We start from the raw sequence: 14,039 nt of genomic DNA, 5'->3' as shown, positions 1-14,039 counted from the left end.
CGAAAGTGCCAAAGTTAGATTTTCAGATTTGCAACCACATCTTCAAAATCAACAAGAGTTATTTTCCTGAATTTGCAAGGAGCATTCTTCCCAAAACCCGAAAGTGCTTGCCAAAGTGGTCGCCAAGTCCAAAAGTTCGGAGCCATTTAAAAAAAAAGGATAGCTGACAAAAACACATTATACAATAACGCCAAATTGAAGGTTTTTCTAGCTTTGAAGTGAAGTGGAGTTAAATCAATCTATTTTTTTTTGGAGTTGGAGTACAGACTTCACAGTGTGTACAGTGAAGCCAAGCTTGGTAAACAAAGTGACAGTATCCATTACATTTTGTTGACACAAGAGAAAGGTCTGACCAATAAGAAGGGAATCATCGATATGCCCCATACATGTATGCCCATTAGAACGTAGATGTGCATAAACTGGTTTGAGGATTTTCGTGAAAATCCTTGGGACAGATGACAAGCCATCAGGTGGGCATGTGAATTAGTAGTATTTCCCTTTCTATTCAAACATAAGGAACTTCCTGTCCTCCTCTGCTATGGGGATGGAATAATAGGCATCTTTGAGATCTACAGATGCCATAAAGCAACCAGGTCGGATGAGCTTGAGGACAGTTCGAAATGTATCCATTTTAAAATGGTGGTAATCAACAAATTCATTGAGTGGTTTCAAATTGAGTATCATCCTGTGAGTACCATCCTTTTTTGGGCTAATAAAAATATTTGAGATGAAACTATACTAACTACTTCCTTCAGACATTTCTTTGACGCGTTTGGATATATCGTTGCCTCTTTACACAGCCTAGTATTTCATGTCTAACTTCCAGGTCGCGTGCTCAAATAGAACAGTACTATCCATGACATCTTTGAATAGCCGGTCGGTTAGTATTGAGAGTGAATAACCCATAAATAACCGGTTCCTGTACATGTTGGAAACCAGATCAACTGACCTGTTCTTTCTACTTGATAAATCCCAGATTTCTCCGTTCACCAGGGTTGGTGTGAGATATTTGCAGTTTGCAGGTGGCGGATATTTCTCGCCTCCTCCACTGAGTCTTGCGACAGTTCTCCTGTCAGAATATTGTCGACAAGTGTGGCAATTTTCCCCTCAATATCAGGGGAGTTTTTGCTAGTTGACAATTAGGCCTGGGTCAGGCTGTGTAGAAGGTCGTTTGTTGGCTCTGAGTCAGAGTGTGAAGAGGGAGGAGCGGACTTTGAACTTTGGCCGTTGCTTGAGTCAAGTAATTGATTTGTAACCACGGTTATGTTGAGTGAATTGAACGTCTTATGCAAATCAACTTCCTCATCCTCTTTGTCTGGGTCGGTTTTGGGGGTGGTCATCTTTGAGACTATTGAAAGCTTAGGTTTGGAATTTCGAAAACCTCGCCCAGGTGTGTGAGTGAGCTCTGTAAGCCTTACAGAATGCTCGCCATTTCGGCCGATCTGTTTTTCTCTTCAATCCTGACCAAGTTGGTACTTGAATCTGTTTTTCCTCGTTGTCAGCACTCATATTCCTCCAGTAGGCGATTTCTTCTTTCAAATAGCGTAACTGAAGCGAGTGCAAAAGGAATTTTACAGAATTTCATTCAGCAAAAATTTTTGCTGCTTACTGACGTACGAAGCGATAAGCACTGACAGGCGCATGCCGGATGCAATCTCATGGGATCCCTGTAGCAGTGGTGACGAAATAGAATTGAACGTATCTATTCCAGACAGACCTGTGTTTCGACAGCTGATTTAAAGCACTCCCAGACCAGATACCAGTCGATCTGATTCCCGTAGAACTTCTTCTTTTCAAGTTTGGTAGTTTGGCGTGGCTGCGAACTGAGGAAACACTCGCATACATCCCTTTTTGAGTGTTTTTCAAACCAGCTTCAGCAGATTATTCAGCAGATCTTTCCTTGATCTATTTCTGAACTTTAGGCTATTTCCAGGTCGACAATACACGCCTGTATTGCACTGGTGAATTCACAGCTTTCATTCACCTCTTCATCGATTTTTGACTCATTGAGCAGATCTTCAAGAACCTCTCCATCCAAGCATTTGAGCTCCGAGGGCTTATCCAGAAGAGTGGATTTTAAGGATTTATGCTTCTTCAGATCAACAGATTCTCCACTATCTATTGATTCCCTAACCCTAACCCTAACTTTTGCACCTCAGAGGCAAAGACATTTTATGGCAATGCTCTTGATGCTGTTGAGTCTACTATTCACAGGATAAAAGCAAAGGATGTTGTAGCTGCACTGGAGGATGATGATGCGGAGGATATTTATGATCATGATCACAAAAATGATGAGGATGACAATGATGAGGATAACAATGTTGCTGGTGACAATGATGTTGGTGACTGATGAGATTGACAGTGTTGAGGATAATGACAAAGATGAGTGAAAATGACAATGTTCTACATTTTATGGTCATATCTTTTTCTTTTTTTAAACTTGATGGCTTAATTATTTGTTGTCTTGACAAGTGGCAGATATAGCAGGGGGTGCACTCAGGGTGCATGTGGACCCCTTTCAAACTGGTACAGGAAATTCATTGAACATTTAAGTGCACATTTGTTGTTCAAGTTGTTCAATTCAAAACTGTGCACTGAATTACATTGTTTTCTTTTGCATTCATTGATTCAATAAAGTTGCACTGCTTAGACTAAGGTTGCATTAAATGTTTCAATTTTAGATGTTTTACTTTCTATACTGTATCGAAGCATTACATCTACAGGCCAGGGACACTACTTGAAAAACTTCAAAATAGGTACTATAGTCTCTCAGAATAATAGAGGTGCCCTTGTTGCTTACAATCCTTGAAAGAAGCTGCTGTACTTATCATTTATTTTTTCACTTTTTAAAACTATTACAAAAGCTACACAGAATCTTACCAAAAAAGCGCTCCCCAGGAGATATTCAAACAATTTTCATATCCCCCTTTTTTGCTCTAAAAATTTGAAAACCTCCCTAAAATCCTCTGCCTCCCCCCCCCCCCCCCCTGTAGGATACATAATGAGTGCAGCCTTAGTGGGTTCCAAGTCTCTTTCAAAGTTCGCTATTTCGGTCAAATCAAAGATGAATACATCCTTCAAGGGGTTCCAGCGTAGTCCAAACACCCTTTCTTCTGAGCTGCTGGTCTCTTCCTCCACCAAGCATTCTCTTAGCATAAATCTAGTTATCTTCTGACACAACATTTCTTTCCAGAAGAGCTTGGGGTGACTGTGCATACCCAGGTTTAGCAACTGTACAAAAAGCACCACTACTAGACTTTCTGGTTTCATTACAATGGATTCTGTTTGTTAGTTTAGGGCAATTTAAAACAAACATCGTTAGGTTGAATCCTTTGGAAGTTGGACAGAGTGATTTAAGGGTTCAAAATTTCCAGGAACAAGTTCCGCAGAAACATCAAGGCTTACCGGAGACTCAACAGAGTTAGTTGAGGGTCTAACATCAGTAGGATGAACTGATACAAGAGGGATTACCGGTGCTTGTGTTTTGACGCATCCACGCTCTTCATTTGGGGTCTCGAAGTTTCCAGAAAATCTCCAATCTTTGCAATTGTAAGTTGGATCAATTCATTTACAAGATCTGCTTGATCTCCTCTTTTACATTTGAGAGGATTTCTTCGTCTTTGGCGCGCAAAGACTCCCTTTGCTGGCGAAGCTTCGACACATGTTTGTTCTCGTCCAAGTCATCCAATTGCTCGTGATCATCATAAGCGATGTGTTTAACAGCGGTTTTGTGTCCTTCATGGGTAGCCTTTTTCCTTGAAAGTTTCCCTTTGGGTGGCATCACATCAACTTGATAGATAGTCAACCCGAAGAAAGAAGAAATATCCAGAGCATGTGCGTGTGAATAAGAATTATCTGGTTGAAGAATTATAAACACAAGGAATATCACCACAAGAATAATCTGTCTCGAAGTGACCATGTGAGAGAAGGCAGCGCTATAGGGCCTTTTTGCTGGTTTCGTAAAAGGATTCAGAGGTTCCTTGGGTTCCACATCGATTTAATATCAATCTTCACACACATTGTACAAAACTACTCGAACAATGAGAGGGAATGCAAAATCACGTGTGACCATACAGCATATGGATCGTTCTGTTTTCCATGAATGATATACCTTGGCCGTACTGCACTAGGGCAATTAAGTCCAATCAGGAGCCTCTACATTTTCCATGTGCGGTTGTATGTGCTGGTCGACTCTTTGCAAATGTGGCCATCCACTAGCTGTTCTAGGGATTTCATCTCGGTCTGCTGGAATGTGTTGCCTAACATAGCTCTGGCAATGTCTAGACGTACATCATTTTCACTAAAGTGAGCTGCCGCCAATCGGTCGACTACCTTGGTGTCAATTTCTTGTGTGCCATGCATGGTGGTTAGCAATAGTTTAGTCTCAGTTCCCTTAACGCCAAGCTCTTCCAACGACTCTTCTTTAGTGAAAGTTCCACCACTTGCATTGTGAAGGAAAGCATTCGGGATTGTCCTTATGGTACAGCCAGATGGGGACTATGCCCATGTTCACAGGGATATCACCGTCCTCTGTCACATTACAAATGGTTTTACAAGCATTGGTCATTCGGCCATCATCCTTCTATCAATCTCCTGTACTTTGCTTTCGCCACTCTGAGCTTCAATTGTCGCTGCGTCTTGTTTCCAATTGGGATCATGAGGAAATGTCGGATGTTTCCTACTACAAGTCTGACAGAACTTTCTACTCTTGCAGAGCTTTGCAATGTGCTCAGAGCTGTAACAACCAAAACATTAACCTTTCTCTTTAACAAAGTTCCTTCACTCTGTTAAGGGTTTCTTCAAAAACTCGGCACATTCATCCAGATCATGTGCCTTGGAACATAAGGCGCAGCTGCGGGAATGAGGGTTTTGCATGCCACCATCTGGTTTCAAGATATTTTTTTCAAACCTTGAATCTTTAACTCTCTTGAATCTTCAATCTCCTGGTTTATGGAATTTCTCATCTGTCTCATCTTGGCTTTGTTCACTTCTGACACGATGCTTTCCGCCATGAAAACTTGAAACGTTTGAAGAGGCGAATTAATAAACACACACTAGATCTTAGCCATGCGTTTAACCTCACCGCCAATGATTCTGGGATACCCTAGAAAACTACTTCATATGACAATATGTTATAATTCTAACTATACAACGTTTGCACATGCTATTTAAATATGGCAAAGAGGTGTTTACACTTCTCCTGGTACTTCAAGTTAAATGAGTAATACAGTGCCACCAAAGGCATCCAACTAAAACATGCTTGAAGGTGTAGCAAAATGTTGTTTGACTGGCCAACTACTCATTACTGACCTTGTTCATTTTGCTGAGCAGTCTATTTTCAAGTTGTCTTAAGAGGTACTGTTTTCTTTTGGAAACTATCCCAAGCACGTGCTTTTCAACTAAGGTAAAGAAATGTTTACGTTTCTGCTCGTACTCTAAGTTGAATACATAATACACTGCCACCAAAGTAACTAATGAAGAAGTGAAGATGGAGTGATTAACTCCTGGCATTCATTCGCAATGAACATATTCGCAATGAACAAGAATCGCAAACACCTGAATATTCCCCTGTGCAAAACCACTGCTGGCCAGAAGTCATTTTATTACAGAATAGTAAAGCTATGGAACTCTTTAGACAAGGACTTAAAACTATGCAAGAGTCATACAATTTCTAAGAAAACTCTGAAGACTAAGCTTCTCAGAGAGTTTTAAAATTAATTTTTTTTTTCTTATTTCTTTCATTTTATTTTTATTTTTATAATATATAACTGGTGTACATATTTTAAATTTTACATTTTATTCAACTTCATGTATTGTTCACTCAAAAACCTCTTTAGGAGTGTTCAATAAAATTTTTATCTTATCTTAACACCTGTGCTATATTGTTAGACTCTGGTTGACCTCAGCATAAACCAGACAGGGTGACTTTGAAGGTACCTCAGTTCTTATGAAGTTTTCTAGTTTCTCAGTTTCCCGCAAAAAAAATTCTGGTTACTTCACTGTAAGACTGAAATCTTCCGAATCGAATTATTCATATTATCCTCAAGTAAAAAGTTTTATTTATTTTAGGACCTCTCCCCTTTTTAAAAGAAAAAAGGAAGCAAGGAAGAAAAAATGCTGTTAATTGACCCCACTCCATACATTCAGACGACAGATTCCTTGGTACGCACGATGAAGGAGCACACCTGACAGGATTCCTCCTCACAGGGGGGGGGGGGGGGAGCGTTCCGGCTTGGGAAGTCAGATGGGAGAATTGCAGAACCTGAGACGTGCCTGACAGAGGATAGGTACTGGTTGACAACAGACAACAAGGTTGAGACGCGAGGACTTGCAGAGAACTCACCATGGCATAACTTCTCATATGCTTGCACACAAGGCTCACTGTCAGTGAGAATGCTGTGTTCTTAGAAGATTGTACAATGTAGGTACTAAAGTGCTTTGTCGCAGCTGCAATGGAGAGGGCTTCCACTTCTCACGGTAGCCATGCTGTCTGTGCTCCCGAAGCTTAGCGCTGAAGAAGCCAGCTAGGTGTAAGTTGCCTTTGCATGTCACCTACAGGGTGGCGCCTAAACCAGGTTCTCTTACTGTGCCGTCTGTTACGATCCACAATTGGTCATCGGGTCTGGGTAAGGTGATTGTGCGGGAAAAAGAGAGAGCACACTGAGCATTTTGAAATGAGCTCCATAGCTCATCAGTCCATACAATGGCTTGTGTCTGACAGCCGACTGTTGCATCTTCTAGTGGGGCAAGGTAAGCGGAGCATCGTGGCATTACATGGGAAGCGGAGCATTGTGGCATCACATGGGAAAAAACCTTGTATGCCCCAACGAAGGGCCACATACGGCCAACTGTGTCTGGTTCGGGGCAGGAAGCAAGGGTATTGACGCAGTGGGAACTGGCTGTGAGGGTACCAGAACTCCAAATCCATCCAAGTGTGGTGGTTGACTTGGGGTTGATGATCCTTTTGGATGCAGACAAACGAAGATTACACTTATAGAGAGCCTGGACGACCTTTTTCCAGTTTTGGAACAGTTCCTGTGGATTGTTGCCGCCGCAGTACAAATGTCTGCTTTTTGGCGACCACCTCCTGCAGCAAATGGCCAATTACACGGCACATGACCTCTTCAAGTGCAGTTTCGAGCCGGGCAACCCATTGCAGAATGTGCATAGACACAAACTCCCTTGAAGGGGGTGGCGACACCACAATACTTCATTGACTCACGTGCCAGGGGTATCTGGTAGAATGTACTTGTAAGATCGGTGACAATGATGTGATTCCACTGAGTGACATGGCGCAATGCTGAGTCAATGTCTGGCAGAAAGGCAGGTTGTGAATTGCTTTAACGTCCAACATCTGCAAAGGCTGTGACAAGACGAGATTCACCGTTGGGTTTTTTACTAAGAACGATGGGTTTAGGTATTCCACTGAGATGCCAATATCCTCAGGGCGCTTAAACACACCAAGCTCCTCCAGCTTGAAAGTTTTCTTGGAGCTCCACAAGCTTCCCATGTGCATACTGAGGAAGGCGGCCCTTTCGCTGAGGTGGTTCAACTGGGCCCATGTTTACCTTGGCCATGTAGGGGCCCACAGCACCATTGTAACCCTTAAACTTGGGGTCAAAGACCACATCGTACCCTTTTAATAATGACTGAAATTGGACTCTTGTCTTCTGCGGGAGGAGATTATCAGGGTCAATCTGCGTGGGGGAGGAATGACGCATTGTGGACGGCTGGTGAAGTAGATTGTGAGGTGGCCTTGATGTGGCTTCCTCTGTGGGTTCAAATACAGGACTGGCCTGACAGAAGTGCTCATTACGTTTGAGTGTGTGAGGCACAGTTGATGTGTTAGGAATGCGTATTCTTCCTGCAACGCTTGAGCTTTCGGGCACTCGGTGCATCTGTTCGGTGTTCAATAGCATACTCCAAGTCAGCTTGGGCACCGTCCGGTAGCTGGCTTTCCAGGAACTCTCCAGATCAGATCGTTTGTGATGGAGTTGGGGCACGGAGTACAAATGCTCAGTGAGCAGCGGTGTTGGCCTCTGTTGGAGCGGTAGATCCATATGTGTATGTTGTGCCATCGCCAAGGGTCACTTCTTGCTTAGCGGGGCGGACCGCAATATCATTTACCTCCATGAAGGGAGTACCAGCGAGGTACAACAGAACCAAGATGGCAGATCATGAGAGTAGAAGGAGAAAAGTCACGTGCAAAACTAAGTACCGCTGACAGTAACTGGCACTTGATAAATTGTTCAAGGTGTATCATTGGACATAAAAACTTGACAATTAATGTACATTTTGAACCAAATTCCTATACATGTCCATGCTTTTTGAGAATTATGCTGGGCTACAACCCAGGATAATTCATGCAAAAATTTTTATTGATAAACCCTTCCCACTTAATGATATTAGTGCAGATCAATGCATGTATTGCTGCTGTTTCAGATGTGATTGGGGAAATAATACCAAGCAGATCATAATTTGGCAACCGTCTGAGGAAGGGCTGGCAAGTTTCGACACACTCTCTACAGACTTAAACAGAGATTGCCATCTTGTTCAGCATGCTTTCTGTACCTTTGTTGCTAGTTTTACTTTGCTGTTTTCAGACATGCTTTCAAGTTCCTTCATCTCAGAGGAAATTTGCACGTGAATTGCTGACCTTGCTGCGGAGTTTCCAAAGAAACTCCACAGCTGCCCAAGGACAGTTTCTACTTGCGATATTGGGGTCAGGTTGCCATTTGCATCATTGCAAGCAAGGGCAAGGGTTGCAGATACAGTGGATGTTAATGAGGGTTGCACTGTTTCCTTCAGGATGGCTGCCACCCCATTGCGAGAGCCTGTCATGACACTCGCCCCATCACTGGCTAGACTGTTGAGCTTGTTGATTTCCAAGCCATCTTTTGACAATTTTTCTCTGACTAGTTTCCAAATGGTCGCCACATTTGCTGATGTTGAGTTTGGTGCAGCTGATTCTGGGTTAGCAAACTGTATAAAAGATATCAGCTCTACCACGGAGATATCGGTGACTTCATCCACCATCAGGCGAAAAGCTTAGCAATCGTTTGATGATAGACAAATCAACTCCGACTTCCAGTTTGCAAAAGTAAGTGAAACTCAATCAGACGTGACGACTGGCATGTTCCTGTGGGGCGACAGCGGGCGGTGGTAAATTGCGTTGTAATTTACCGAATAAATTGTTTTTCTGGAAATACTGAACGTAAAATCTTGTTTAATCGCTCATTTTCAAGCTTGTAGAACACATCTCAATAATAAATCATTATGACCTTTCCTAATCTTGCGCAAAACGTTTTTTACATGGAAGGAGATGGAAACGTGAGGTGAGACGTTTTCAGCGAACACACCGCTTCAAAGATCAAAAGGATACGGGACCATAATTAAGCATCATTGTCAAGTTCTTTTGAATTTCCCCTCAAAAGTCACAAGTCCTTTTCATTCATTTGAACCAGATATCTCCGAAGATTTTCAACAATTACTTCGGTGCAAACCCAAAGATTGCCGACAAGTAAATAACCAAGTCTTTGGTGTCAAAAGACCAGCAGTATGCAGTATGCCCCATTTCTGAACAACACATTTAAACTGTGGCTGTTGTAATGAGCATACTTGTGCAGGTGTCCTTCGTACTCTGAATCAAAGATACAGCGTCAGCAACAGTGGTGACAGACTTTAAACCATCGTCTACCTAGAAGTTCTTCCTGATAAACTCGGCTGCTTCGGTTCCACACTCACTTTCATAATCATTGGCAGCTCTCTTCAGCCCGAAGTTGGCACACCCAGTAGACGACATGGCTCCAAATAGATGCACTGTCATGGGATACTCAATTAAAAGTTTGGAAATATCGCTTTTTCCCACCAGTAAAATTTCAGGAAGTCATGATCCTCGTCAGGTACCTTAAACTGGTGAAACAAGGCTCTTGTCAAAATCGGCCAAGGACACCAACCAGAAGAAGGTGACTGCCCCATGTATGTCGCACTGGAATCAAAGACGACTCCGTGGTAGGGTATGTACCACTGCCATCTATCTTCAAGGTGTTGTCCTCCTGTGGCACCTTCTCAGCATATCCTCTTTCTATGATGTCTTGCATGAATTTGGTGTAATCTCGGCGATAGGTCACGTCATATTTCAATTGGCATAATTGCCTGTGGGCAATCCGATGCTATCAGGATTCCAACCTCGATGTCACCTCGATAGGAACTAATAAGAGTTGCAATCTTCTTTGAATGAGACCACTGCAGAGCTGACTCAGGTCTTGGTATCTGTTCTATTTTAGCTGGGATGACTGGAGAACGCTTTTGGTAGCTGCAGTGTAACTTGTTGGTGGAAGACCCTGACGACCAGACCTTCTATTTTCTGACTCTTGATTTGCTCATCGGAAGCATGCATCGTTGACAAAAGGAGGCTCATTTCGGGTCCTGAGATGCTAAGGTTATCACGAGTGATCTGTCCAACACCGTGGTGTTGGACTGGATCGTCTAGAAGCACATACATGAGGTATACATTGCTTGGATCATTGCGATGGTGAAGCCAGACTGTAACAATCATCGAATGTGCTTTGATTTTGCTTGCGAAACAGGCTGTAGGATTATATGATGAGGGCAGCTTACTTGGATCTTTAGCCATGCTGATGTCGCCTTGCTCTCCTTTGCACCTTTAAAACCACTGTGAAGTGAGGTCGGGTGTGATTTTTTACAGACATTGGACATGCTTCTTTTTGGGTATTCTGTTAATAGATGACCATACTCCAGGCAGCCAAAGCAAAGCCCCTTTGTCAAAGCGAAAACCTTCCTATCACTTATCGGTTTTTTCATAAACTCGTTACGTGTCAATGTGCAGAGTGCACATTTCTTGCTATCCGATTTTTCTTTACTTTATGGAATTTTCCATGTTGAGCTTGTCATAAAAGTGTTGACCCAGAGAGGTCCTTCTTGAAATTGTCACCGCCTTTCAGGTCTTTTCCCTTTGTAGAGGTTGTTGTTGCTTGGTGGCAGTAAAGACAAGGTTGGGTTGCAGGCTGTGTCAGATTCTCTTACCACGTAATTCACTTACAAAAGTGGGAAAAGTCCCTTTATCTTCCTTCCAGTTAAAGGCAGTGCAGCTCCATCGATTGCTGGCCCACCTTGGCAGTTTGGATGCCAATTTTTTGTTCTCAAATCTGTTTGTTTGAGCAAGTCTCCGTAAGAGGTCTGAATATAATTTCATCCAAAAGGAGATAACTATCTTCCTTTTCATTCCTTATTGACGCAATCATCTGGCCTTCCTTTCCTTTCCTTAACTTTCTTCCTTTTCATTCCTTATTGACGCAATAATCTGGGCTTCCTTTCGGGCTAACTCCTGTTTGATGCGAAAGCTCTCTTCTAAAATCTTCAACTCCGCATACAATTTCCATTTTTCACCAATAGACTTCCACTTCGTTCCATTTGTCTTTTTGCTCTAAGAGAAGTGATGTCTCCTTCGAGTTGGGCCCTCTTTTGTTGCAAAGACAAGGACAAATTTCTGGAGCCAGCACAAGAAGATTTGTGGCTCAACCTGTTGGAGACTTTGCTTGTTTTGGTCGACCGCGATGTAGTTGAGCCATTTGAGTTACGTTCTTGTTCCAAGGATTTAATTTGTTTGCCCACTATTCGAAGAGTTTCATTTTTTTGCAAGAAATAACTTCAAAGTCTTCACACATCGTTCTTCTTTCTTTTTCGTCCTCAATATGAGCATTGAATGCATCGTGCGCCTGTGAGAAACTTGTCATTGTACTGACAGTCGAAAGTGACAAGTAAACAGGCACGGTTGTGCCTGATTCTGATGCGGCAGCTTGTGATAACGATGAGAGCACTGGTATAGTTGGTGGTAAAGTTTTTGCCAGCGAAATCTTGGTCTGTTGGGAGGACAGCAGTCGTTTTTGTTTGAGATCTATTATCTCTTTCTGGCTCAGCGATGGCCAATTTATGCTGTTTGATACGATTGGCCTTCGCGATCCCCTGCTCTGCCACTGTCAGCTTTTTAAACTGTTCCTCCAGGGCTTTTTCTTCATCCAGCTGATCTTCCTTTACGCAATCTGCATCAGCATGGTTGCCTCGCCCGCCACAACGGCCCCCGAAGCCAAAAGGCTTAAAAAAAAAAACCCCCGCTTTTTGATATTTGTCCCAGATAGATAACAAAAATTTTTGAACTTGGTCCTTGAAGCTCAGCCCAGTACGTTCTTTGCAGCCATATTGTAAGTATATAGAAAATGCCAATTGTAAATGTTTGATGCCAATGTTGCAAAGAAAACAATCGTAAACACTTGATGCCAATGTTGCAAAAGCTAACTGCTATTATAAAATGCAATCCAGCCCGAGTACATAGAGTTAAATCTACAGTGTACCAGTAACATGCCTAGACAAAGTAAAAATTTCTGGTGCCCAATAAATGCTTGTAACCAATGAAACGCTAAAAAGTAGTTTAGATGTCGTGTCGCGTTCCCATGTACTTTCGGGAACGGTAAGTGTCAACCACAGTGTAGAATACAAAACCACAAACTTTATTCTAACTATGCACACATGCGGTGAAAACTACAAAGCAATTTACGATTGTGTAATCATAAACAAGGCTAAAGGAATTACAAGGAAAAATAGAAATCAGAAAAAGCAAAAAAGGTGATAAATATGTACAATGGTAACTCACGTCTGATCCTGTGTAAAAAAGGTAAACGAATAAACTCCAAAAGAGGTAACTCCGGTATAAACTCCAAATAAACTCCCAATTGACTCCGACGACTTCGATACTCCACTCAAATACTCTGATGACTGTGTAGGTAATGTAAGTGACAGGCTTTTAAACTAGATTGATAGCTAAATCACATGGTACAAAACGCTCCGATTAATGATTAAATACACTAACAATAAAATGTCAAAAAATGATGGGAAATCTAAATAAAGCTGTAATTATTAAATCATGAAATGTCAACAAACGATATCCTTTTCTTTGAACAATCATAACACTCCTCGCCCAAGGATACTTATCCTTGCTAAATAGGTACAGTTTGTCCTTGAGTTTTGTCTGGTATTAGTTTAGGTCATCTGCTCCGTCCTCGGTCAGTAACACGATAAGCTCCTTAATAGCATGCAGGTAGGCCTTCTTCTCTCCGTCCTTGATAATTTCTACCTTAGCTTTTCTCACTCTGCCGTCTTCGCTTCTTATTCCTTCAGTGACTCGTCCTCGAGGCCAGTCATTGCAGTGCTGCAACTCGTCTCACACAAGGATGAAATCTCCAACACTCAGGTCTCGCTGGGTCTCTGTCCACTTCTGTCGGGGCTGCAGGCTCTGAAGGTACTCCCATTGCCATCTCATCCAGAACTGCTCTGCGTTGACCCCTTTCAATGTCAGGGGATAGGAACTGACCTGGAGAGGGTCCAGCTGGGTGCGTTTTCATGGTGAGTAACATCACTGGAGACAGCGGCTGTGGGTCATCTGGGTCGGACGGCAACGCAGATATCGGCCTGGCGTTAACGATGGCTACCACTTCTGCCATAAGTGTGACTAGCAGCTCGTGTGTTAGCTGGGTTTTGCCTAGTTCAGTGAACATGGCATCTAGTACACGTCGAATGGTGTTGATTTGCCTCTCCCACACACTGCTAAAATGTGATGCGTGGGGAGGGTTGAACTCCCATTTGCACCCGTAATCTGTCACAAATTTCTCCAATTTCTCCTCGTTAAGCTCGAACGCTGCTTTCCCAAGCTCCATTTTGGCTCCAATAAAGTTGGTACCTCGGTCGCACCTCAGAAGCTTAGCATGGCTCGGTTGGCCACATAGACATAGAATCGATAGCTTTTGTTCGCGATGTAGCCTAGCATCACTTTCGAATCAGTGTAGTATATCACTTCGGAGATCGTGATGTCACTTTCTTTGACAACCCTCTGAACTGCTAACACTGCTCCCACAATTCCAGTCGTGGAATGCTTGTAGGTTTTACAGGGGCTACTTTGGCTTGGCCGTAGACAAGAGATGTGGACATCTCATTTGCTTCGTTGAACTGGCAGAGATAAACTTCAG

At 42.7% G+C, this 14,039-nt stretch overlaps 1 long non-coding RNA gene and 1 pseudogene across 1 annotated transcript in view; one reads left to right on the top strand and one right to left on the bottom strand.

The window, feature by feature from the left end:
• Positions 1-2,636, top strand: part of LOC144650106 (uncharacterized) — a 41,354-nt gene extending 38,718 nt beyond the window's left edge. Inside the window, exon 2 of the long non-coding RNA XR_013570014.1 lies at positions 2,215-2,636. This is a non-coding gene — a long non-coding RNA (uncharacterized LOC144650106). The remainder of the gene's footprint in view (positions 1-2,214) is intronic.
• On the bottom strand, positions 502-1,643 carry LOC144652065 (uncharacterized; annotated as a pseudogene).
• Positions 2,637-14,039: the final 11,403 nt, after the last annotated feature.

Source organism: Oculina patagonica, chromosome 4 (assembly GCF_052425735.1).
Source record: "Oculina patagonica isolate OP01 chromosome 4, crgOcupat, whole genome shotgun sequence".
In the NCBI taxonomy this organism is placed as follows: domain Eukaryota; kingdom Metazoa; phylum Cnidaria; class Anthozoa; order Scleractinia; family Oculinidae; genus Oculina; species Oculina patagonica.
This window is presented reverse-complemented; position numbering and strand designations above follow the sequence as displayed.